The sequence below is a fragment of the Equus asinus genome, chromosome 5 (assembly GCF_041296235.1).
Source record: "Equus asinus isolate D_3611 breed Donkey chromosome 5, EquAss-T2T_v2, whole genome shotgun sequence".
NCBI classification, from domain to species: Eukaryota; Metazoa; Chordata; class Mammalia; order Perissodactyla; family Equidae; genus Equus; species Equus asinus.
Window position 1 is genome coordinate 48162390 of NC_091794.1, and position 23851 is coordinate 48186240.

Here is a 23851-nt window from a genome sequence, read left to right on the forward strand (position 1 = left end):
TGGTGCCCCCGGGTCATTTCGCGCGCCTGGAGTTCGCGGGCGCTGTGGGATGACAGGGATGGCGGGCGCGATGGCACCAGCATCCCGGACCAACCAGGAAGTGCTGCGTTCCGAGGCTTAGAGCCCAGCTGGCCAGATGCAGCGTCCTGGGCGTGTGGCCACACAGCTGCTCGCTGTGGCGCCCACGAGGTGATGACTCCGAGGCGGGGCAAGGGGCACGGGGGCCAGGAGCGGGGCGTGTGTGAAGGGGCTTGTTTTTCTCGCTCCAGCTCAAAATATTTGGGACCTCGGTGTCAGATCCAGGAGCGCGGTGCTCCAAGCCTTCTGTAGGATTTGGTGACGCCCTTCAGAACAGCCCGTGGACGCAGTCCAGAATGACGCCACGCCTGTTTGCTCCTTCTCCTAGTCTCGGGTTATTGCCTTCGTGACTTCCTCGGGGAAGTACTAAATGCAAGTAGATTCTTAAGGTCCACAGGGCTTCTGCGTTTGGCCATCCTTGGGTCTTTCCCCGTCAACTTTATCTGCCAGGCCTGCTAATTTCGGTTTAGAAGACCCTTTGTGGGCCTTCCGAGGGCCTCTGGGAGACTAGGTACCCAGAGGCCTCTGTGTTGTGTTAAATGGGCTAATTATTGGTGGTACAATGAAAGTGTAAAAGGTGAAAAGAATCTACAGCTTAAACTGTTAACAGACACCACGTTTACACACTGTTTCTTTGGGTAAGGATCTCTTTCCGTATTAAATGTTCTGTAACATACATACAAGTGAATTTGTACACAAGCTTTTAGCTTGAATTTATACACAGCCTTTAAACGTTGTTTGGGGACCTTTTAACTAATTATATGAGTTCCTAGTCTGTCTTCTCAGGATCCAGTGTAACTTACGATCCGTATAAAAAGTGTGAGTAGTTAAGGCTTTGAGGAAGATGTGTCTTTACCATGTATGTCCCGGGTGTCAGAATATTTATGAACCATGGTGATAAGTGCTGTATAAGGCTCACTTAGGTTTATTGATTTATTTATAACTAGGTGGTGGGGGACCCTGCTTCTTGGAAGTCGTCTGATTCCAAAGTGTGTGTTTCTTAATTAAAAATTATTTGTTAAAAAATCATTTACCTTGAACTCTTACAGAGTTTTTTAAAGTTACTTTATTTTATCTTTATTGTGGTAAAATGCAGCCAAAATTTCCCGTCTTATCCATTTTTAAGCATACAGCTCAGTGGCATTAAGTCCTTTCACATTGTTGTGCTTCCATCACCACCATTCCTCCTCAAGACTGTTTTCATCTTTCTCAGAGGGTTTTAATAACATTTCAGTGATAATGATTATGTTGCAGGCTTTAGTTTCCTCACGAAGCAGGGTTTGAGTTCCTTCTCATAGCTTTAGAGAAGTGTACTTTTAAAGAAGGGTGAAAAGCCACAGCCAGGCTGTAAATCTGATCTCTATCAGGAAAGGTCTAATACATTAACATCTGAGGATCAGCTTGTGAGCTGTTTACATTTGTATATAAAGACATTGTGAGGTTTAGGTATCAAGAGGGAAAGACAGATAAGGGAGGTGTTGATAATTCCCTCTCCTTAATATCTAACAGAAAATTCCAGTAGTTCTGTCTCCTTTAGCAGAGGGGTAGCACCCATCTAAATTATGCTTGGGCTCAGGTTATGACAGCTTTTTAGTAACTAAGAGCAGTTTTGATCCAACTAGCTGCTGGGTGTAGCAATTTCCTCTCCACTCCAGGTGTTTACTAAAGATTGATGATGGAGGCGCCAACACATAGGATATGGCCCTTTAAACTCGAAGTTAGCATGAGTCACTGTGTTCGTGAGACAAGGGTAGCTGTGCAAGGCCTGGTTTTATGTTTACAATCTTTGAAGTCTTAGCACCACAAAATAAAATGTATTCTCCTTCAGGGTGTGGTTGAATGTTGTTACAGGGTTAAAGTGAGAAACTGGTAACCTGAATTTCTCATAAGCCTGTGATTTTTCTGATTAGAAAAGGAATCATAGGCCAGGCCTGGTGGCCTAGTGGTTAAGTTTGGTAGGCTCTGCTTCAGTGACCCAGGTTCAGATCCCCGGCATGGACCTACACCACTTGTCTGTTAGCAGCCATGCTGTGGCAGCAGCCCACATTGAAAAAGAAAAAAGAGGAAGATTGGTAATGGATGTTAGCTCAGGGTGAATCTTCCTCAGCAAAAAAAAAGGAAAGAAAAGAAAAGAAAAGAAAAAGGGAATTGTACAAATGATGTCTTATACTACAATGGGAAGGCATTCCAATGTCTTAGTTTTTCTAAATTCACAGTGCAGTGTAAAATCTGGACCCCAGATGTTTTTGTGCTGGGTTATTAAACAACAGTGTATGTTATATAAGCGTTTCACAGTGTCACAGGTTTTTTTTCTTTCTGTTGTGAAACTTTCTTAATTTTTGGACTTATTGAACAAACATCACAGCGACAGAATAAAATGGTTTATTTATTTAATCAACGCTTACATGGCGCTTTCTGTGCGCCAGGCATTATTCTAAGCATTTTGCAAATATGAACTTATTTAATCCTCAAAAGGGCCCTGTGAAGTAGGGAATTGTCTCATCCTCATTTTATAGATGCGGGAATTTGAGGCACGCCAAGAGCATACAGCTAGCACGTGGCAGAGCTGGGGTTCCATCCCAGGCAGCCTGAGCCCAGAGGTTTGGTATTGCTCACTCTCCAGAAAAATATAACCTGAAATTCCACCCTCCTAACACATGAACTTTTTGCACGTTGTTATACTCTTATCTTGTCCTTGTCCTTAGGGATAAATGATTTGTCGTAATTGGAATTAGAGTGCAACTCAGACGTCAGTTCAACTCCCTTATTTTTAGAAGAGGAAATTAAGGTGGAGTGTGGTTATGTCCCGGGCTGGGAGCCGTGGGACAGGGTCCTGGAGAGCATCTCCTGGGCCAAGTTGTACCTCTTGATTGTGAGGAGTTTGGGACCCTGGGAGGGTCTGGGGAGGCTGGGCTGTGTATTTGCGGGGGCAGTATTAGCCAGTCGGAGGGGAAACGCTTCCCTATTTTAATAATCGTTATGACCATCCTGGAGCCAGTCTGCTAAGTAAAGGCCGGGGTTATGTCAAAGGTGGACAGAGCAGAAGCTTGTGGCTGAGTGGGGCCATGGAAGGTCTTGCTGCTTAGGGCTCCAGAATCCCAGATTCCGTCCCCAGTTGCTGGTACTGCCTGTGACCCTGGGCTCCCCTCTGGATGAGGGGAATATTTTATTCTGTACTCAATCATTTTTTGAGCTTTTTGGATCTAGAGTTAGGAACCTTTTGAAAGCTTCTGACGCACAAAAGAAAATCAGCCAAGAGCAACATGGAAATAAAAATAACTTTATTTAGTCGATTCTTTTGTTGAGAGAGAGAAAGAAACTTCTAAGGGCATAAACTGGCAAACTTTATATTAAGAACAGGAAAATCAGGGGGCCGGCCTGGTGGTGTAGTGGTTAAGTTCGCACACCCCACTTCAGCGGCCCAGGGTTCATGGGTTCGGATCCTGGGCACGGACCTACGCACTGCTCATCAAGCCATGCTGAGATAGCATCCAACATACGAAATAGAGGAAGATTGGCATAGATGTTAGCTCAGTGACAATCTTCTTTAAGCAAAAGGAGGAAGATTGGCAACAGATGTTAGCTCAGGGCCAATTTTCCTCACCAAAAAAAAAAAGAACAGGGAAATCAAAGTTCAGTATTCAAGAATGATTGTTTTCAAAGTGGGCTTTTATAGACAGTACATTTGGATGAAGGAGACTAAGGAATAAACATGGGAAAAGGACAGCGGTGGGAAGGGAGGGAGAAGCAAATGCAGAGAGAGGAGGAAATAGAAGAGGACCCATAGAAGGACAGGGTGCTAAAAGCTTTGTCAGTTCTTCATACAGGGCTGAGTTTCAGCGGGTTGCCTCTTATTGCCCTTTGAAATGCCAAATGCAGTTGAAAATTATCTTTCCTTTGGTTTATCTTGAAGTGATCTTAGCGTTGCTTAAAACCATTGCTAATCAACAAAGCTTAGGGACAAGGAGATACCAGGGAGCTCTTAGCGCCTGCCTGGGATCTTCATACCAACCTAGTCTGTTTTCATTTATACCACCTTCATATGATGGCTTTTATAGATAGCGTGATGTTAGAATCTCCAGGTTTACAATTATTTTATCATCTGTCTTCCCTTCGAGAGGGTATGGTCCTTGAGGTCACAGACTGTGTTTTTGTCATTTTCGTGTCTCCAGTGTCCATTGTAGTGTACCATAGGTGTGAGCTGAATGAAAGGATGCTTTTCATGGATGAAGGAAGATGATGTGATTAATTTTATTCAAAATATATAGATATTTGCAGAAAAGAAGGCTTTATGTTAATATTTTACTTATTTATTTGCTCCTCTGTGCTGCTTAACTATTCTTACAAATAAATTCGTGGATGCGGAGTGGACAGTCTGTGGCATTGCGGTTGGCAGCTGTACTCATTTCAATGGCCTTTCCTGCAGTATTCGCCACCCAAGTTCTGGTGGAGGAGTCCTTTGAAATCAGGAGACTGGGGAGCTAGCAATGGATTGGGGGGGGGGGTTCCATGGCTGGGAGCAGGAAAACAATTCCAGAGGCATGAGGGAGTGGTGGTATGACTATGCAGAACCAAAAGTGGGAAATTTGAATAAAGGAGCTAAGAGTAGAAAAAAAAATAAATAGAAGATGAATTTTAGGTATTGTTTTTTACATCTTACCATTATCCCACTTTGGAATAAAAACATATTAGCTAAGGTAAGGGTCTAGGATTTGAGGATGCAGTATATTTTTGGTACTAACATGATTGTGACGTCAAAAAGATTTAAAAGCAAAAAAGGGGGAGGGGAAATCCAGCCAGAATCCCATTACCCTAAGGGCAAAACCCACCCGTTGGGATATTATAGATGGTGAATATTTCAGTGCTCTAGGCATTTGGAGCAAAGACTGACCCCAACCGTCACCTCACCTGAATCCCAGCCCCACGCTGCCACTGTCGTGGCTGGAAATGCAGGGCGATGGGGCAGTATGTGTGAGGCTTGTAGGGCACAGCTGGGCCCCACAAGGTCCTCACTGAGGGGAATAATGACTCCAGGCCTCGGCCTAGGAGCCAGAGAGCTTGGATTCAGATCCTGAGGACTCTAGCACCATGTGGCCTGAGACAAGTAACTTAAAAGTCCTTCTATGCCTTGGTTTTTCCATTTGTAAAATGAGGATAAAAATAGTGCCTATCTCCCAGAATTGTTGCGGGACTGCGGGAAACAATGCTGCAAAAGTGTTTAGCGTAGAGCCCGGAACAAAAATGATGCCATAAATGTTAGGCTTCCCTCTTTTACACCTTGCCCTCCTCTCTCCACCCCAAAGCCGGCAGGAGCGACACCCGTAAATAACCTAGCAAACTGGAACTGCTGCTAGAGTAGACGTGGAGACGTGGCCCTTTGGGAGTATGGAGGACAGAGAGATGAACTTTGCTTGGGAGGAATTCTTGAGTGAGAATGGGATTCCACGAGACCCCAGTGATGGGAAGCAGAGGGAAGACTTGTGGCAACAAGGTTGGTTACAACCATAGAGAATGAACTATATGCCTTTGGTAATTACACTTTTAGGGTGTGTGTTTTGACGTTAGCTAGGAAATTTGATTTTTCTTAGTTCACCAGCATAGCATGTCATTTTATAGGAGAGGCATGATTCGTTTACAAGACCACTGCTCTAACCCCCGAGCTATGGAACTTGTAGGAGAAGCATGATTCACTGCTGTTTGCCAATGAGGGTATGTATAGAGGTGTATTTTAAAAATGTATCTAGAATTCAGAAGAACAGAGTGTGCTCTCAAGGTAAGACTGAACTAGCTCATGCTGTGCTGGGAAAACAGCCCCCATCACATTCTTTAGCTTCACGTTAAACGGGAGGAAGGCATCACTGGCGCTACCAGCTCCGTAGGGGTGTGGATAATGCATGTCCACACCAACCGTGGGTGGAAGTCTAGACTATTCATCAATAACCTAGACCAACAGTTTTCACACTTGAAAAAAGCAAACTGTGGTCACTGTTCCCCACCCCTACTCCCGAGAACCACTTTTCTGAATGAGTTCTGTGAAATCCTAGTATGTAAGCCACCCCAAAGCAGAGCCATCCTTCTTGACAATTCCTAGATGGGGACAGTGAGCCAGCTGCTTTATCCCATGTCCCCTCTCTGCCCACCTCCTGGCACCAGCTGCCCCTCAGCTGCTGGAACCCTAAGGCTCCTAGGAGCAGACGTGAAGGCATCGCCATACCCTTACTGTAGGGAAGAGAAGACTAAGGCGTAGAAAGGGGAGAGGCGAGGCGAGCCAGTGGACTGTTCAGCTCTTGCCAGCGGGGTGCTGGAACTGACGCAGACTGTGAGCTGATTTGTAAAAGATCAGGAATTTCGTGAGCTGATTGTTAAACACACCATTATTAAAACTTAAGTTATCTAAAAGTTTAGGTTTTAAGCTCACATTAAACAAATTATGTCAAAAACAAAGGTCATAAATACCACCAGTCATCACTCGCTAATTATTTTACTAAATTTACTGCTATCTGTGCTCCTGAAGTTATTTACATCTGTTGTTTCTGTATGATAAAAATACTATAGCTACGGGGCTGGCCCCATGGCCGAGTGGTTAAGTTCGCACGCTCCGCTGCAGGCGGCCCAGTGTTTCGTTGGTTCGAATCCTGGGCGCCAACATGGCACTGCTCATCAAACCACGCTGAGGCAGCATCCCACATGCCACAACCAGAAGGACCCACAACGAAGAATATACAACTATATACTGGGGGGCTTTGGGAGAAAAAGGAAAAAAAAAATAAAATCTTAAAAAAAAAAATGCTATAGCTACAGCACATCTTTTGTCCAACTGCATCTTCAGTGACGTGCCGGGAGTTTGAAATCAGCCATGGTGGGGATATTTACACCACGGAAATTGGCAAACACTCTAGTTAGGGCTTCTCCCCTGCCCCCAGCTGCTTGATAAGCACTTGTCAGCACACCAATGCCTTTACCCCAATGGGACATCAGAGCTTCTTCACTTGCTCCTTATTTCTCACTGTCACCAACGAGATTTGCCCAGCTCTTTTCTTTCAGCTGTCACAGTGGTTCTGAATTTGGAGATGTGGTTGGAGGGAAAGAAACACAATTGCAGTGTCCCTATCTGTCTTTTCCTATTAGCTGGTGCAGTTATGATTGGTTCCAAACATTTTAGATCTCCACTGCATTCAATTTAACCCTTGAGTCTATTCTTTTATAGAGATAGGATTCTCCTGACTCTAGCTCCCCCTGCCCCAAAGAGCTTGCCCTCTCCCCCTAACCACAGTAATTCTGAGGGCTGACTGAACAAACTCACCTGAAACTTATTTAAATTCAGATTCCCAGGTTCTGTCACATGCCTACTCAATTGGGATTCTTGGGGTAGGGGGTACTAAATGTATTTTTTTGTAAGTTCCCTTGGGATTTTGATGATCGTCTCATGCACCTGCTGGTCCCTCCCTTGGCCCCTTGCTGCCCAGCCCTGATGCCTTGTGTGCCCTGTTTAGTGTCAGGTCAGTTGGGCTGCTGGGCCCTGGACACATTGCATGGAGCCTTGATTTTTATGTTTGGCCGCGAATTCTCATCCTGTGAAACTTAGCATTCAGAGGTGGGGCTCTTTGCCCAGGAACCTGTTCCTCGTAGCGGGGCCTGGTTCCCGAGCTCAGTTCTCTTGGCACCTAGACTCGTACCTAAGGAGACAGCTCTATGTGGTGCTTGGAGACTAACATGGGAGTCAGGTGTGCTGGGTTTATTTCCACGTTAGCCTCAGGTTGCACCCCTCTGACTACAGTCGCTCATCTCTGGGGATTGTCAGGAGGATTCTGTTTCTAGAAGACACCAAGCTTGGTTCCATTTTAGGTCCTTTGCATTGTTCCCTCTGTCTGGAACACCCTTCTCCTAAGTCTTTGCATGACTTGCATCTTTTTGACATTTTGGTCAGTGACGCAAAGTTCAATCAAATATCACCTTCCTGGAAAGACTTTCCCTAACTAGCAGGCTGCCTCCCAGCTCAGTCTGCATTGCTGTGCCCACAGTCTCATCCGTCCTAGCCTTTACTGTGGGTTATTTTCATCCCAGCACTCATCGCTGTCTTCATGTCTTGTTTTCTTGAAGACTGAGTTTTCTACATGAGAATGTAAGCTCCTTGAGAGCAAGGACTAGCCTGGCACGTGGTAGGTGCTCCCTGGTTACTTGTTAGGTGAACGCCTCTCTGAATTGCTCTATAAGTTTATGACGTTCCTGTGAACCCTGGGTTCTCGAGTGACTCATCTTGTCCCTAATCATTCTTTCCTGACCCTACACACATTACCATGTTCATGACGGTGATTCATTGCTGGGATATTACTGCCATTTGGAACAAGGGCTGCTCTTGACCATAGGAAATAAAATCTGTAGCTTTCTATGTGAATATCACCTCTCATTTTCAGAGAGCTCATAAGGAGTTGATTCAGCTGCCCCTATTCATCCTGTGGGTGAATAATCTCTGATAGGATGGATCAATTAAACATGAAAGTAATGTAAAGTAAACCTAATGGATTTTGGGAAACTCTTGTTTTCTCTCTTTTGAATTGTACTCGGGGTGGTTTTTGGCGGAGTGATGGGGGCTGGGGGGTGTGCATCACTCTGTAAGGCACCAGGCGGCCAGAAAGGCATGCGGGAGCTGTCCGTCCTGTGTGATCTCACTGGAGGACACAGAATAGCCTTGACTGATGGTGAAGTAATTTTTGCAGATCTGTTGCCAGAAAGGCCAATAGGTTTGGCAGTGAAAGCTATCCCCCTCTGTCTGCGACGGTCCCTGCTCATGCTGGTGTTGGAGAATTTATCAGGCAGAGTCTTTTGGTGCCAACAGAGCACTCAGCATGTGTTATCGAGGCTACAATGGGGTTCTGGCCACGTCTTAGAGCTTCTGGCCTAGCGCAGTCGGCTGAAGGTAGGACTGAATTGTGCAGTCGAGTCCCGCCCGGCTGCCTGAAATGGCTGGTATTTTGTAATGATGACATGCTCCAGTTTCTTTTGATGGTGATTTTCAAACTGCTCTGTGTTTCAGGATTGGAGCAGGGGTGGGGCCAGGGATGTAGAGAGTAGAGTTCTGGAGTTTCTCTAACCTTCACTTTCAACAAGAGCACCTCATTAAAAAGCCATGATTTTGTATATTTGCCTTTTTAAAAATAAACTGTTTGTTTTAGATTTACAGAAAAGCTGCTATAATAGTTTCTCAGGCTTTCCAAGTTTTTGATGACTTTGACTGTTTAAAGGGGTGTTGGTTGGGTATTTCGTAGAATGGTGCTCAGTTAGAACTTTTATGATGATAAAGTAGGTAAAGAGATAAAGTAGAATCTCATCGCGTTATATTAAGGATACTCATGTACCATCAACATGGCTTATCACTGTTGATGTTGACTTTGACCACCTAGCTGAGGTGGTGTTTGTGACGCTTCTCCACTGTAAAGTTACTCTTTCGCCCCCTCTCAATACTGTACTCTTTGGCGGGAAGTCACATGCCACAGCCCCTGCTGTCTCACTGGGGAGTTACCTCCTGAGAAGGATGTTAGCTGTATAAATTATTTGGAAATCTTCTGCGTGGGAGATTTGGTTTTTCATCCCCATTTATTTATTTATTCAGTTATTTATTTATATCAGTGTGGCCTCATGGATATTTATCTTATACTTTGGGTTATAATCCAACACCATGTTATTTACTTACATTTGGCTTTTTAAAGACTTTATTTGAACAGAAAATTCTGTTGTTTAAAAGTGTTAGAAAACTATTGTTCATATATATTTTTAATCTTTCCTCCTTTTTTCTCTTTTTTCCTTTAAACATCCTATTTATTATTCTGTGGGGGCAGTTAAAAGCAAATTACCAGTTAGTATTTAATTATGTTTTTCTTTATTTATTGCAGAAATCAAGTTAAAATGTAAGCATTTAAATTGTTTTTGGAGTGGCAGAGACCAAAAGGCATTTTTTCCCTATTGTATCCTGAGTTTGCATTCAGTACTTTGAATTATTGCCCAGCTCACCTGTAGAGAGATTCATAGTCATCTGTCTTCCCACAGCTCCATAGGAAGTGTAATAACATACAAGGTTTAAGAATAATTTTGGGCCTTCTCTTTTTTTCTTCAAATTTTCCTTAAATACAATAGAAACTTTGAAAATGCTACTCACTGTGCTCTTCTTATTCTTATTGCTGGAAGAAAGGTAGGCTTGTCACAGGAACCCTCACATCAGTTGTCCATGCTATCTGTTTTCTAAAATGAATCTCCTCTGTGCAATTTTTTTCTCCACTAAAGAATATAATTAGGGCCAGCCCCAGTGGTCCAGTGGTTAAATTTGGTGTGCTCCACTTCAGTGGCCTGGGTTTGGTTCCTGGGTGTGGACCTACACCCTTCCTCTGTCAGTGGCCATGCTGTGGTGGTGGCTCACACACAAAATAGAGGAAGATTGGCAGCAGATGTTAGCTCAGGGCGAATCTCCCTCAGCAAAAAAAAAAAAAAAGAAAAAAGAATACAATTAAATAAACTGTATGTAAACTTATATTCCACCTTTCTAAAAAAAAAACATCTAAAAGTCTACTATCTAATTGATCCTAACATACTTATTAATCTGGCTTAAAATAGAGGGAAAACACCCTAAAGATATTTCATTTCTTTACTTCTCTTAATGTTGTTGATTTTCTTTTGTATTTCGTTAGTTATTTTGTTCTAAAATCTAGTGCTCTTAGGTGTTCTTGTTTCTGTGCCAGTTCACACACACACAAGTACTTCAGAGACTAGTTGTAGCTGCGGGCACATCCCTCTTTTTTTATTGAAGTTGTGGGCAGACAGTTATACTTGAAGACCAGATGACCTGGCTAATTGGGCTGGAAAGACGCTTCTGAATCAGGTGTTGGTTAGTGGTTTAGTATGCAATGGGTTACTCACGCAGCCCTAATAATAGGATGCCCCATTAAGGACTCAGTCCTCCTGTAAGGAATTCGAGGCCCATCCTAGCATGGCTGACTTCCTAAGTGGTCAAGTAAACTGAGCTCTGTGGTTAGCTCACAGGAGGATCAGGTAATATGCCCAGGGCTGGAACTTGGGATGTGGCTAGACAGGTCTGAAGAGTTTACTGTTGCAATTAAATAAAGGGTAACAGTGTTAATTAGAACGTGTTGAGAAGTCATTATTGTATTTCGTGGTAATTGCACAAGTTAAGCATGAGGGATAAGCTCTTCACTTAATTGACTAGAATTAGAATTATTTTAACACAACCAGAGCAAACATTCAATACTCATTCTTTCTCATCAAACCAATGCCCACCTTGATGGTCTCCTGATTCCACCCAGGATTTTTTTCTCCATTTCTTTGTTTATTCACTAAGCTATAGGTCCTTCATCTGATGACTTCTATACAGTAAAAGCTTCTCTACACTCTGATTTCCTAGGGCCAACGACTCAGGGAGGCTGTGAAATTTGTCCATAATTGAAAATAAGCTTATGTTCGGTGAGCAGGACTGACCACAAATGATGACTAGAATTTCTCTTTTGTCATGGCGCACAAACCAAGCTGGGTCTGGGGCAGGGAGGGAGAGGCATTGCTTCAGATAAGGCCTGGGCTTCTTTGGCCTTGGGGTCCTGCTCACCACAGCCCCCAGAGCTGGTGTGGATCAAGAGGGGTATCACAGCTCGGGGGCAGAGGATGGTGACCCCTCAGCTGAGGATCTTTGTCCCTGAATTAGCCTCTGGTATCAGCAGCCACCGTGGAGCCTCTTCTGCTCGGAAGGTGGGCCTGGAGACATTGTTTTCCAAAACAGAGGCTTGGTTTTCTTCAAAGTGTAAATTCATTGCTTAATGCTGCAAAAATGGGTTTAGAATTACGTTAGTAGAGGATGTTTAAGTGGTCGTAATTCACACCCTTACCATTTAGCTCTATGTTGCATCCCACAGCATTTTAATCAGTCTAATTTGATCTTGTCCAAAACACTTTCCTACCATTGCTGATTATCCAATAGGACAATCTTACTGAAGTCTGGGCGAGTGTTACCTGGATGCGGTGGCCTGAGAACTTTTTCCTTCCCTTTAAAGTTTCTTTAGGATTCACATTTTAAGGATCAGTGATGCTTACATTGTATGTATGGTTTTACAAATGAGACATGAAAAAGTGGAAAATGAGTTTGAAAATTATTCTCATATGACAGCCATCATGAAACTTAATAAGGACGAATGGCGCTTACAGAGTCATAAGCCTCTAAAAGATTCTAAAGATTGAGAGAAAAAGAATAAACCCTCAAAGAGTTTAGCCACCTTCAGTCAAATTTAAATAGGAGGCCCAAAATAAATAAGTGAGAAATTTAAAAACTAATTCACATCAGTACATGCCAGCTTTTTTTTCACATTGTTAAGATATTTGCATATCTTTTGGTCAAAAGCTGCTTACTTAAAAAAAAATGCATTCAAAAGAAAGACATACACAATATGGTATGAGTTTTTTAAAATTAAAATGAAATTTCTTTTATTTCTTTTTCTTTTTAAAAAGCACCACTGCTCACTATAGAAAAATTAGAAAATATAGACAAGTAAAAAGAGTAAATGGTAAAATATCCATAGTCTCACCTGCTTTAAACAATCACTAGTAACACCATGTTAGATAATTAAAATATCCTCCTAGGTAAATATAGATATTTATTTTTTTACAGTTTGTATAATACTTTACACCATTAACAGTACGTCAGATAATTAGAATACCCTCCTAGGGGTGGGTGTGCGGGTATATATACATTTGTGTTATCGGTACCAAGCAATGGGCTCACTCTGCTCACCTCAATCTGACCCAATTAAACATGAGTTAGAGATCGAGAAAGGAAGTTTAATTCGATTAGCCAGTTAATTGGAAGATGGGGACTAATGTCTCCAAAACTCATGTTCAAGGATTTCAGAATCTTGAGGCAGCTAGTTATGTAGGGCAAATGAGAGTGAGGACTGGGTCCGGGGATGTTGGTCTCTGAGTGTGACTGGCTGCAGGCATCACATTGTTCCATTCTTCTGTCAGCTGTGATAGATACCTTGTAGGTGTGTTTCCCACCTGTGGTCAGCCTGTTCTTAGAAACTCATAGAACAAAGTTTTAATTTATCAGGCTACAGTGGAATACATACATAAGTGGGGGCCATAAATCAGGAGGGCATGTGAATTTTTTAAAATTACGTGCAGAGCAGTGAGTAGTCACACAGAGGAGGGTCTGGGGCCATTTAACAAAACAAGATGGCCTCACTTGCTCACTTACATTATTATACACAATATAATATATGTTATATAATATATTATACATAGTATAATATATATATTTAAGTGTATTTATAATATGTTTTTAAAAATACAACTGTCTGAGTTTGACTCTAAACCTGTTCTGTGAGCATAATTTACCTTTTTTTTTTTGAGGAAGATTAGCCTTAAGCTAACATCTGCCACCAATCCTCCCCATTTTGCTGAGGAAGACTGGCCCTGAGCTCACATCTTCCTCTACTTTATATGTGGGACGCCTGCCACAGCATGGCTTGACAAGTGGTGCCATGTCCGTACCCGGGATCCGAACTGGCAAACCCTGGGCCACCGAAGTGGAATGTGTGAACTTAACCGCCGTGCTACCGGGCCGGCCCCTGTGGGCATAATTTACTTTTTAACAGTGAATCCTGTGTTGAAGAACACACATTCAGTGGCTGATTATTCTTCAGTTTCTGTAGAGTCTCTCCTTTCATACAAAAAGGGCATCTCTAAGTAAATCTTCTTGGTACTAAACTAATTTATCTTTTTGAAGTCACAGATGGAAAATGACCTGACTTGTTAATTGTGCAATTTGTCATTAGTAGGTAATTTAAGTGTATTTTCTACTCCGCATAGGTGTTTATGCATGAATTTAAATGGTCTAAATTCACTATTAGAAACTGTGGATGTGCTGGAAAGAACTCTGGTCAGATATTCAGGATAATGTGAGTTTTGGTTTTGTTTCTGCAATTAACTCACTGTGAGTCTGGGCACTTTATTTCCGGAAATTCCCCTTGGACTCTTCTCTGTTTCAGGCCCTGCCTCTGAAGCTGAGATGAATTAACCTTAACCGTCTAGTACAGTGGTTCTCACGCTCCAGTGAGCATCAGACTCCCCTGGAGGGCTCAGCGGAACACGGAGTGCTGGGCCTCACCCTAGACTTCCCGATTCAGTAGGTCAGGCCTGGGCGGAGAATTTGCGTTTCTAACAAGTTCCCAGATGATGCTGATGCTGCTGGTTTGGGGACTATGATTTGAGAACCACTGATCTAGTGGTTTGGCTGACACATCAGTAACCACAATTCAAAGATTACATGCTGTGAAATAAGTACAAGTAATGTGCAGTGGGAAAGAGGGTGTGGAGAAGTGGGTCAAAAGACTAATGAACAACCGGAGATCTGGGAAGCCCTATGGAAGAGGGAGAGGTTATTCGGGATCTTGACAAGTGGATAACGCCTGGACAGGTAGGGCATTTTGGGGGATGGCACCATCCCAGTCTCCTGATGGGGGCGAGAGTGCAGAATGGTATGGGAGTAGGGATGTGGTCTAGTTGGTGGAGGGGAGGGTGGGTGTGGGGGAAGGAGCAGCCAGGAACAGATGGAATTGTGAATGAGAGAGCTGGAAAGTTAAAGTAAGCATGCTCTTGGTTTTTGGATATCGGCAGCCGTGGAAGAGCAGGATCAGAGCCAGGCTTCAGAAGGGCGACGATGGCATTGTGATGCATGGCTTGGGAAGAGAAAGAGTGATTTCAGGAGAGCCAGTTAGGAATTATTGGGGCAGCCTAATCCGCAAGCAGGGATGAGCTGGAGAAGAGCGTGAAGTGGGAGGGATAGAGTTGTGTGATGGGTCTGCGCAGAAGCCACAGATTTGGTAGTTGATTGGTTCCGGAAGATGAGGGACAGGGAAAAGGCAAGGGAGACCGAGGATTCAAGTCTGAGTGGTTGGGAAAGAATAGTGTGGCTGGCTCCCTCAGGGGAAATAGATTGGGTAAGAAGACAAACTTCTTGGGGCTTTGATTTTTTTAGGAGGGGACTGGACCAGATCTTCTTAAAGGTCTCTTTTTTGTATGATTGCAATCAATGTTTTGAGGGCTGTTGCTTGTCTGAAATATTATAGAATATATTTGTACAAAAAGTAAGGGGCTGATCTATAACAGGCACTCATACATTTGTTGACTGATTGATCTGGGTTAATCGTTAGTTCTGAAATATTTACATCTGTAAATAGCCTTCTTTTCCAGCTCTTCTTCGTTTTGCTTATAGTTTTCTTAGTATGTCACCTTGCTCTTCCTTCCATTTTATATGCTATGCATGTGAACATTTCTCGGATATGTATTCTATGTATGTATTTAAATAAGTGTAGCAGATATTTTAAAGCTCTTTGTCTTTTCCCCCCCATTGTAATAATCGCACCACGTGTTGATATATTGGTGCGCAAGTCTGTCTTCCTCACAGGATTATAAACTCCTTCTAAGTAAAGAATATGTCTTACTCACTTTGTCTTCCTCACTGCACTCATTATAAGTGCTTGTATAAAGTGGCCTGCAAATGTTTGAGGAATCAGATTGAGTCATTGAGTAAAAGTCAATTAATAGCTGTTCTTCGGGGAGAGACAAAATGGCTGAGGTAATAAAAAGTAATAGTTTAAAGAGAAATGGAAATCTGTGTATCTCGGGAGGTAGAAAGAGGGAACGTTTAGTTCAGTAGACCCTCTGGACTAGAATAGAGATCTTCAAGGACACTTTAGGAACCAGAAGCAGAAGCCCATATAAAGTAGGAGAGTGTTCAACTCTGTCTTAAATTAGCCATTGGAAACCTTGGGCCAGACCTTTCCACTCTGGGCCTCAATTTCCTTATTTGTAAGGTTGTGGTTATAGTCAATTATGGATTTTTATACCTCTCCCCGCAACCTTTTGGGGAGCATTCCAAGCAGAGGGAACAGCATGAGCAAAGCATCAGAGATGGGAAGGCGTATGTGTGTTCTTGGTGACCAGGGTGTGACGTGCTAGGAGTTGAAGCAGGAGAGGGAGATAGAGGCCCAGTTTCAAGGGCCGTTTCTGCTAAGATAAGGAGCTTGGACTCTGTCCTGTGGGAGAGTTTTGTGCCAGGTAGTTTAACTGGGAATGCCATTAGGGAGCAGGAGTGAAGGACCAGGGAGAGTCACACGGGGAAGGAGGCGTTATTGAGTTGGCTGTTGCTGTAGGCAACTGATTGCTTGATTCTGAGGGATCTTGTCAGGAGAAGTCTTATGACATGCGTCTCAGTACAGTTCCCCTGGAGAAAAAAAAGGAGACGTTTTATCCATATTTCTCGTCTCCCATTGATTAAAGGCAGCCCCACTTTTTCAGACTGGGCATGTCTGACTGCCAGGCAGGTTGCCATGGGCACCACGTGGAGCAGCATCAGAGGAGCCTGGGCTAAAGATGCCCGGTCAGGTCGCACTTGTGTGAAGCTGGCTGCATTCTTCATGGAACCGGCTGCCATTGCAATGGCAGGAATACCAGGTGAGTTTGACAGGGTTTGAAGGAGTGCTTAAAAGGTGGCCAGTACGGGGAGCTGTTGAGGGGTTTTTGAACAAAGGAACCACCTAATCAGGTTTATACAGTGATGTGCTGGTAAATGTTTAACCACCAGCTCTCCAAATAAATGTGTATGTGTGTGTGTGTGTGTGTGTGTGTGTGTGTGTGTGTGTATATATACGTAAAATAAATTTTACTGATATAAGGGATGTGTACTATACTATTTACAAATAATGATAAAATAGACGATACTCTTTGTCGTAAAGTCTTATTGACTTATAATTGACTCTGTCAGGTTTCTGTTGGTTTTTGCTGAATTCTTGTGTCCATAGCCAACCTATGATTACAACTGACCAAAGAAGGTAGTCGATGTTTTCTATTACGGCATGGAGTAAGATGAAAGTGAAACAGTGAAGGCATATCCCAGAACTTCACATGTTCATTATGCATCTTCTTTATGAAGTAGATGGGACTAGAAGAGTATTTCCTCAACTTTTTGTTTTTATTTGCGACATAACTACTACAGGTGCCACACATTTTATTAACATCTTCTACATCACTTTCTTAAGCCTAAACAACCAACAAAACCAAAATCAAGCTATGATTTGTTGGGTTTGTCAATTTCCATGTGTCAGTCTCCCATTATGGCTGATTTCAAGTTACAGGGGTTTGGGAAGAGATGTGCAATTGTGTCACATTATACAGTCTTTCCACAGGCAGGTAAAATAGACCTAAGTAACTTGAAAAGCATGGATATTAGTAAAATGCACTAAAGTAATAAAGAAATGATAAATTTTGAGTATTTATTACCTTGGGCTTAATATAATTGATTTCATTGTAAGTTTATATAATTTAATTTTTAATAAGTGATACATTTAACAACTGATTCATAAAATTCCTGAAAATTTACCCATCAGTTCTTAGGAGCTGGGATGAGCCAGCCCAGCACACTGCTGGAGTCATATTTTTAGGAGCTCACTTTGGTAGCAATCTGTAGAAATGTTTTGAAGGGGAGTGTAGGGAAAAAGAATCTGAGCTGTAGTTTGGGGGGAAAGTAGCAGACAGACTTTGGAAGTGCCTTCAGACCCTGCCAGCATGAGGGCTCACAGGAAGTCAGGTTAACAGAGATGATGCAAATGCCGGTGGTTTGTGTTCAAACGTGGCCATGGAGGACATTTAATAAAAACCTCCCCCAGGTACTCCCGCAGTCTTGCATGTGCTTGCACAGCCCCACGGCCTCTGCAGTCTTCTGCTTTGGCTTCCTTGTTGATGACCACGCACCAAAGGGATTTGAGGATGAGGCCCCACACCCGCGGGTGCCCTCCTGGAGAATGGGGTCTGTGCCAAGGAAGCTTCATGCAGGGCCTCGCATTCCCAAGTTTGCAAATCTGGCTCTAGAAAGGTGTTGGAGACTGGAATGTGCCCCGCAGAAATTTGCGTCCAGGAGCCTGAAGTTGTTGGGGTTGTTTTTTTGTGACTCACAGAGGCAAGAGGAAGACAGCCGTCTCCATTTCTTCCTGCAGCTGCTCAGTGCAGCAGCCTTGGCCAGTCTGGAGCAGGGCAGGGGAACAGCCCCTCTTCCTTCTCCTAGTTTGGCTCCTGGAAGTCACAGAGGTCTCTCTGTCTGAAGGCCCCCTTCTCCTCCTGCAGACCAGCTGGTGCACATGAATGCCTGAAGGCCAGGAGCCCCCCGATCCATCTGCACTCCGAGAACATGGATTTCACTTTGGGGTTGTCTGCTCTCCCACTACTCTTAGTAGAAAAATAAGGTGGAGTAGATAAAAGAGTGGAAGTGGCCCCTGGGTACCTGGTGGGGCCAATAACGGAGGTGTGGAATATGGAGGGTGGCACATGGGTGACTGGGTGTGGGAAAGGGAAAAGGATGGAATTGAGATATGAGGCAGAGAAGTTTAATCATGTTCAGTTTTGAACTTGATAAAATGGGTGCCTGTGAAACAGTTCAGTGGGTTCTACGCATTCTGGAGAAAGGGAGGAAAGGAATGGTGGTAATGGGAGTAGTAAGCTGGTGAACCCATGAGTGTCTATGACACCTCCTCCCCATGAGGATGTAGAAAGACAGAGTCGACAGGTAGACCAGCTAGAGCTCAGAACCCCAAGGACCAGTGTTTGAAGGATGGTGTCAGGGGTTAGGAGCCCAAGAACTAGACAGAGAGGAAGGTGCAGGGAACCCTGAAAGGAAGGAAATAGCACAAACAAAGGAGCTGAGGCACAAGTGTGGCTCATACTGGGACAGTTTGGCTCATTGGGTTTATACTTAAGCTTCTCAAGTTTATCTATTCAGAGTTATGATTATGTTCCACCTCGCCTCCCTTTTTCCCTCTGAAAAAAGGAGTCAAAGATTCTGCAGTGTCATCAACGACCCAGGGTCAGGAAGGCATCTGACACTTGTGTACCACGTTAATGCTTTGATCCAGCCTTTTGTAGTCAGTGCGAGGAGAAAACAAATTTACTTTAAGCTGAAGTTTTGGGAAATGTCAACTTTTTCCTGTTTGATGTTTCTTGCTGTGTTTTCCATCTTAATCACTTTATTTTCCCCTTGGTCACGGGCCTGATATTTTTTTCTCCCACAGTTGTCAGCTGCCTGGTGTGTCAGGCAGTTTTTCACCATGCTAGAGTGACACAGGAGAGCTCAAGCTGGCAAGGTCACTGCCCAAAGTGTGTGCCACTCTTGGTGGTTACGTTTCACGCACATCCAGAAAGCCCAGGGCTACTGAACTGAATTCTAGGCTGTGGAATGACCATGTAGTTTGCATGTAGCAAAAAATATCCCCTAGACATGTTCCAGGGTTGTTGGTTTGGGAGAAATCAGAGGACTCCAACGTGAAAAGACAGGGCCTAATAAACAGATGGTGGAGTGAGTTTTCTACAGCACAGATCTGTCAAATAAGCGAATTTGGATGTGACTACAGCCTCGCCATATGAAATCTATTCCATGGGAATTAAAGTTAGCGGATTTGTGAAGGCATTTATGGCAGATTGTGAAAACTTTTCTCTTATTCTTTTGCCAGAGCATAGAAGCATGGAGAAATAAAGATGGGCTTTCACTGTGACTCTCTGCTCTAATCCTCTTAAACACTTAATGTGTCCCCCTGTACAGAGCAGTGAAATTAAATATAGCTATTCTTTATAATGTGTTTGTCTACTGCTAAGGGGATAGGAAAACTGGAGAAAACAGTCCTTATATGAGTTAATATTGTATTTAGCTATAAGTATCAGAGACCCAGAGAGTGGCTTTATTTCTCATGTAAAAGTGGTCTGGATGGCGGCAGTTGGGGGCAGGCATGAGAGCTCCAGGAATCGTCTGGCTCTCTCAGCTCTCCGGTCGGCTACCTCCAGGATATGTGGAGCTCCAAACATCTTCCTTACGTTACAGGCAGAGAATGAAGAGGGAAGGAGGGCAGGCCATCTCCCTTTTAAGGATCTCTCTCAGAATTCCCTCTCTCCTACTTCCATCTCATCAGCCAGGGTTTAGGCACATAGCCACGCCTAGCTGCAGGCGTTGTGCTTAATTCACTCCCTATCTCTCAATTATTATAAATCTCATTTTTTGAAAAATTAATTACCCTACAATCTTCTGTTCTCCTGGTCGCTATTGCAAGAGATTGGCAGAGAGCTCATGCAAGAGTGAGATTCTTTAGTGTCTTTCTGGATGATTCTATGCCGAGAGGTCTTCCTCAGCCTCTTCTCATCAGCAGCTCCAACATGAATCAGTCAGGGTTACCATAGATGTAGGGCTAGTAGGCTATATGGATTAAGGGATTTTTTTTTTATAAGGAATCAGCTTACTCAGTTATGGGTCTGGCTAAGCATGCTTGAAATCCGTAGGTTTTGAAATTCAAGCACTGAAGAAGAGACTGTCAGGAGCAGGCTGGAACTCCAAGCGCAGGAGCTAAAGCTTGGAGTCTCTGAATTCAGGGAAGGTTTCAGTCCTCTTTTAAAGGGCATTCAACTGATTACATGGGTCCCACTAGGTATAATTGACTAATTAAAGTCAACTGATTAGATACCTTAATTATGTTTGCAAAATCCCTTCACAGCAGCACTAGATTACTATTTGATTGAATAACTGGAGAAAGGTGTGTGTATGCTGCATGATGGCTGCTCCCTCCCTTCTTTACTCTCACTCCCAGGAGAGAATATCCCTTGTAGCCAACCCTCACTGGAAACATACAAGAGAGGGAATTCTGGGGAGTGTAGTTCAGCCTAGCCAAGTTGACTGGTTCCAGAGCCATGGTATGCTATTATTTAGTTATCTCCCAGAGACATAGGATAAAAACAAATCTGTGTTTCTTCATTTCTGATATTCTAGCCGAAGGTGGACTGATGCTACAACTGGTAGCTAAAATGAGAGCTTGGTAGTAATTGCAAATTTTAATGATTTTTTTTCTGCTTTGTTTTATCTCTCTCTTTATCATAGTTAAGGTGTTATTCTTGATGTTTCCATTAAGCAAGTAAAGAGCTTTGAGGCTTGTCAACCATTGTGAACCCATCAGAGCTAGCAGAACTTAAAATTTGTTTTTAAAAAGAATGGTAAGATGTCCAATTTTTTAATGGTACAATGTATTTTTTCTCATTTGTGCCTTTTTTGTCTTCTGGGTACAAAGATACAAATAGACCCTTTCATTATTTATTAAAACCAATAATAGCTTTTGTAATTAAAGTAAAAATTAGTAGCATTGCAAATCTGTTTTTACTGCTGAAACGCAGATGCTCATTAATCTTTTATTGAAGTGATTCTCTATATTCTTTTTTTAAATAACAGCTTTATTGAGATATAATTCACACCCCGTAAAGTTCATCTTTTTAGAGTGTATAATTCAGTGATTTTTAGTATATTCACAAAGTTGTGCATTGATCACCACTAATTCCAGAACTTCTATATTCTTTTATATTAAACATAGACATGTATGTTTTAAGATAAGTGAAGAATTTGAAAAACTCAGTTCTGTTGTCTGATTTAAATTCACTTGAAAAGAGAAATTGGTGACTTTTGGTGAGGGCAGAACTGCAAATGTTTGGTATTAATTTTGTGAGGAGAATACACATAAGGTCTTCATTATGGGATTTTCTACCAAATTTAAGTGTATGATTCCCAGAGAATAATTCAACATCGGGGCTTTCACTCATCTTTCAGCAGGTGTTTATTGACCCTTCACTTTGCGCGACACTCAGTGCCAGGCACTGGCAGTTCCAAGTCTAATGAGCTTTTCTCAGAAACCTTGGCAAAGGTGGTCAGGTGAGAGATTGCTAAAGTCATTCTGTTGGACTTCATGGTGCCATCTTGACTGTAAGCTCAGGAGGTGTGAAGCCCCTGGAGCTAGCAGACACTGTGTGTGTGGGTCCCATAACTGTGGATTTGCAGGAGGGCAGAGACCACACCTGTAGAGACGGTTTTGAGAACACACAGGAACATTCCATGAGCGACTCGGGTCTTCTTAGGGGTTGGTTTCACAGCAGATCGGGGCGAAATTGCTTAGCTCTTATAAGAAGTGGATACAGGTTGTAAGTGCAATGAATGTCAATGCAGTTAGTGAGCTGTGAACTGAAGTTTCCCACTGCAGAGTGGTTTGCATCCTTACTTCCTACAGATCTTTACTTAAATATCTCCTATCAGAGAGGTCTTCCCTGACCATCTCTCTAAAATAGAACCCTGTTGGGGCTAGCCCGGTGGCATAGTGGTTAAGTTTAAGCATTCCACTTCAGCAGGATGGGGTTTGCTGGCCCGGATCCTGGACGCAGACCTATGCACCGCTCATCAAGCCATGCTGTGGCAGTGTCCCACGTATAAAAATAGAGGAAGATTGGCAACAGATGTTAGCTCAGGACCAATCCTCACCCCAAAAAAAGTAAATAAAATGCAATAGAAGCCTGCCCTGCTCCATCACTTTGCTCTGCTTTCTGTTTCTTCCGAGCTCCATGTTATATACTTGTTGCAGCCCCTGCCCTGTTAAAATGAAAACCCCATGAGAGCAGATATTTTGTTTTGTCTAGTACCATGTCTAGCACATAGTGCCAATAAAGATTTGCTGTGTGCGTGAATGAAGGATCTAAAAAAAGGTGCCAATTATAGAATTCTGTTTACGTAGTTCCTTATGCAAGCAGCAATTAAGTTTCTTAATAAATACTGCAGACTTCTGGTGTATATTTATTTGTGGATGATAATTGGGTGAGCCTGGTTTTTCATTGCAAAACTACCAACTGAAATTTGAATCCACCTTACCTTTTCTGTTCCTAGACCTCAGAATGAAGCTCAAAACAGCTTGGACTTTGCTAATTGGCCCAATTTAAAATAGATCCTTCCCAGCCTTGGTTAGGACCTCACTTAGAATGTCAGCTTCCTCTGAGCAGGAGGTTTGTCTGTTCTCTTTTGTATTCACAGAGCCTGGAACAATGCCTGGCACACAGTAGGCAGCAAATAAACTTCCACCCCTCTCTCAATAAATAAATTTGCTTCTTTCTTTCCAAGAAAATAGGCTGCAGGAATGAACTCCCTCGAATCCTCTTAACTCCAAATATTTCCTTCCCCCTTGCCTCTTATCTATCTCAGACTGCTTGGGAGATCTTCTAGGTGTGTTTTTCTCTCTTCTATGGGATTTCCTGTGGGACCCCCACTCTCAATTACGAAACCATTTCATCACTATTAAATCTTTCCCTTCAATTTACAGAATGCCCAAGTCTCTGCCATGTGTCCAGACCTTCTCTTGGCTCTGCTTATTTCCTGCTTTCCTTGCCTTTGCTGCCATCCTGTTTGAAAGAGGCTCCAGGAGCTGTGGCCTTCTAATGTACGTCGGTCCCCTTGTCTCCTGAAACTGCCCTGGGGAAGATCACCCATGACCCTGAAATTTCCTAACCCACTGCTCTCGTTGCAGTGTTCAGCTGGTCCATTGCTACAGCCTGCTGACTTACCCGCCCATCCTCTTGAAGTTGGTGTCATGACACCCTGCCTCCCACCCCCCTTGAGGCTTTGCCCTCACCTGGCAATGGGGTGGCCCACACCTCCTTGGTTAAGTAAGAAATGTGGTCATCCTTGACTCTCTTGCCGCCCTGCCTTCTAACTCAGCTGGTTACTAAGTTCTTCCTCAAGGCCTCCTTTCCATTCCCTCTCTGGCCACTGCCCCAGTGGGCTCTTAGCTTGTGGAAGACTGGAACAATGCCCATTCTCTGCCTCCAGCTTTACAGTGACCTTTCTAAAACATATTTTGGATTATGTTATTGTATAGCTTAAACCCTT

The 23851-nt window shown here is 43.2% G+C and overlaps 1 protein-coding gene across 4 annotated transcripts in view; it reads left to right on the top strand.

Moving 5' to 3' along the window:
* PLD1 (phospholipase D1) overlaps window positions 1-23851 on the top strand; it is a 201646-nt gene that overhangs the window by 664 nt on the left and 177131 nt on the right. The window contains exon 1 of one of the 4 annotated variants that reach the window (XM_070509443.1): window positions 16561-16584. The exons of the other annotated variants lie outside the window; for them this stretch is intronic. The gene's annotated coding sequence lies outside the window, so the exon portion shown is untranslated. Of the gene's footprint in view, window positions 1-16560; window positions 16585-23851 lie in introns of those variants that run through there. 4 annotated transcript variants of the gene reach the window in all.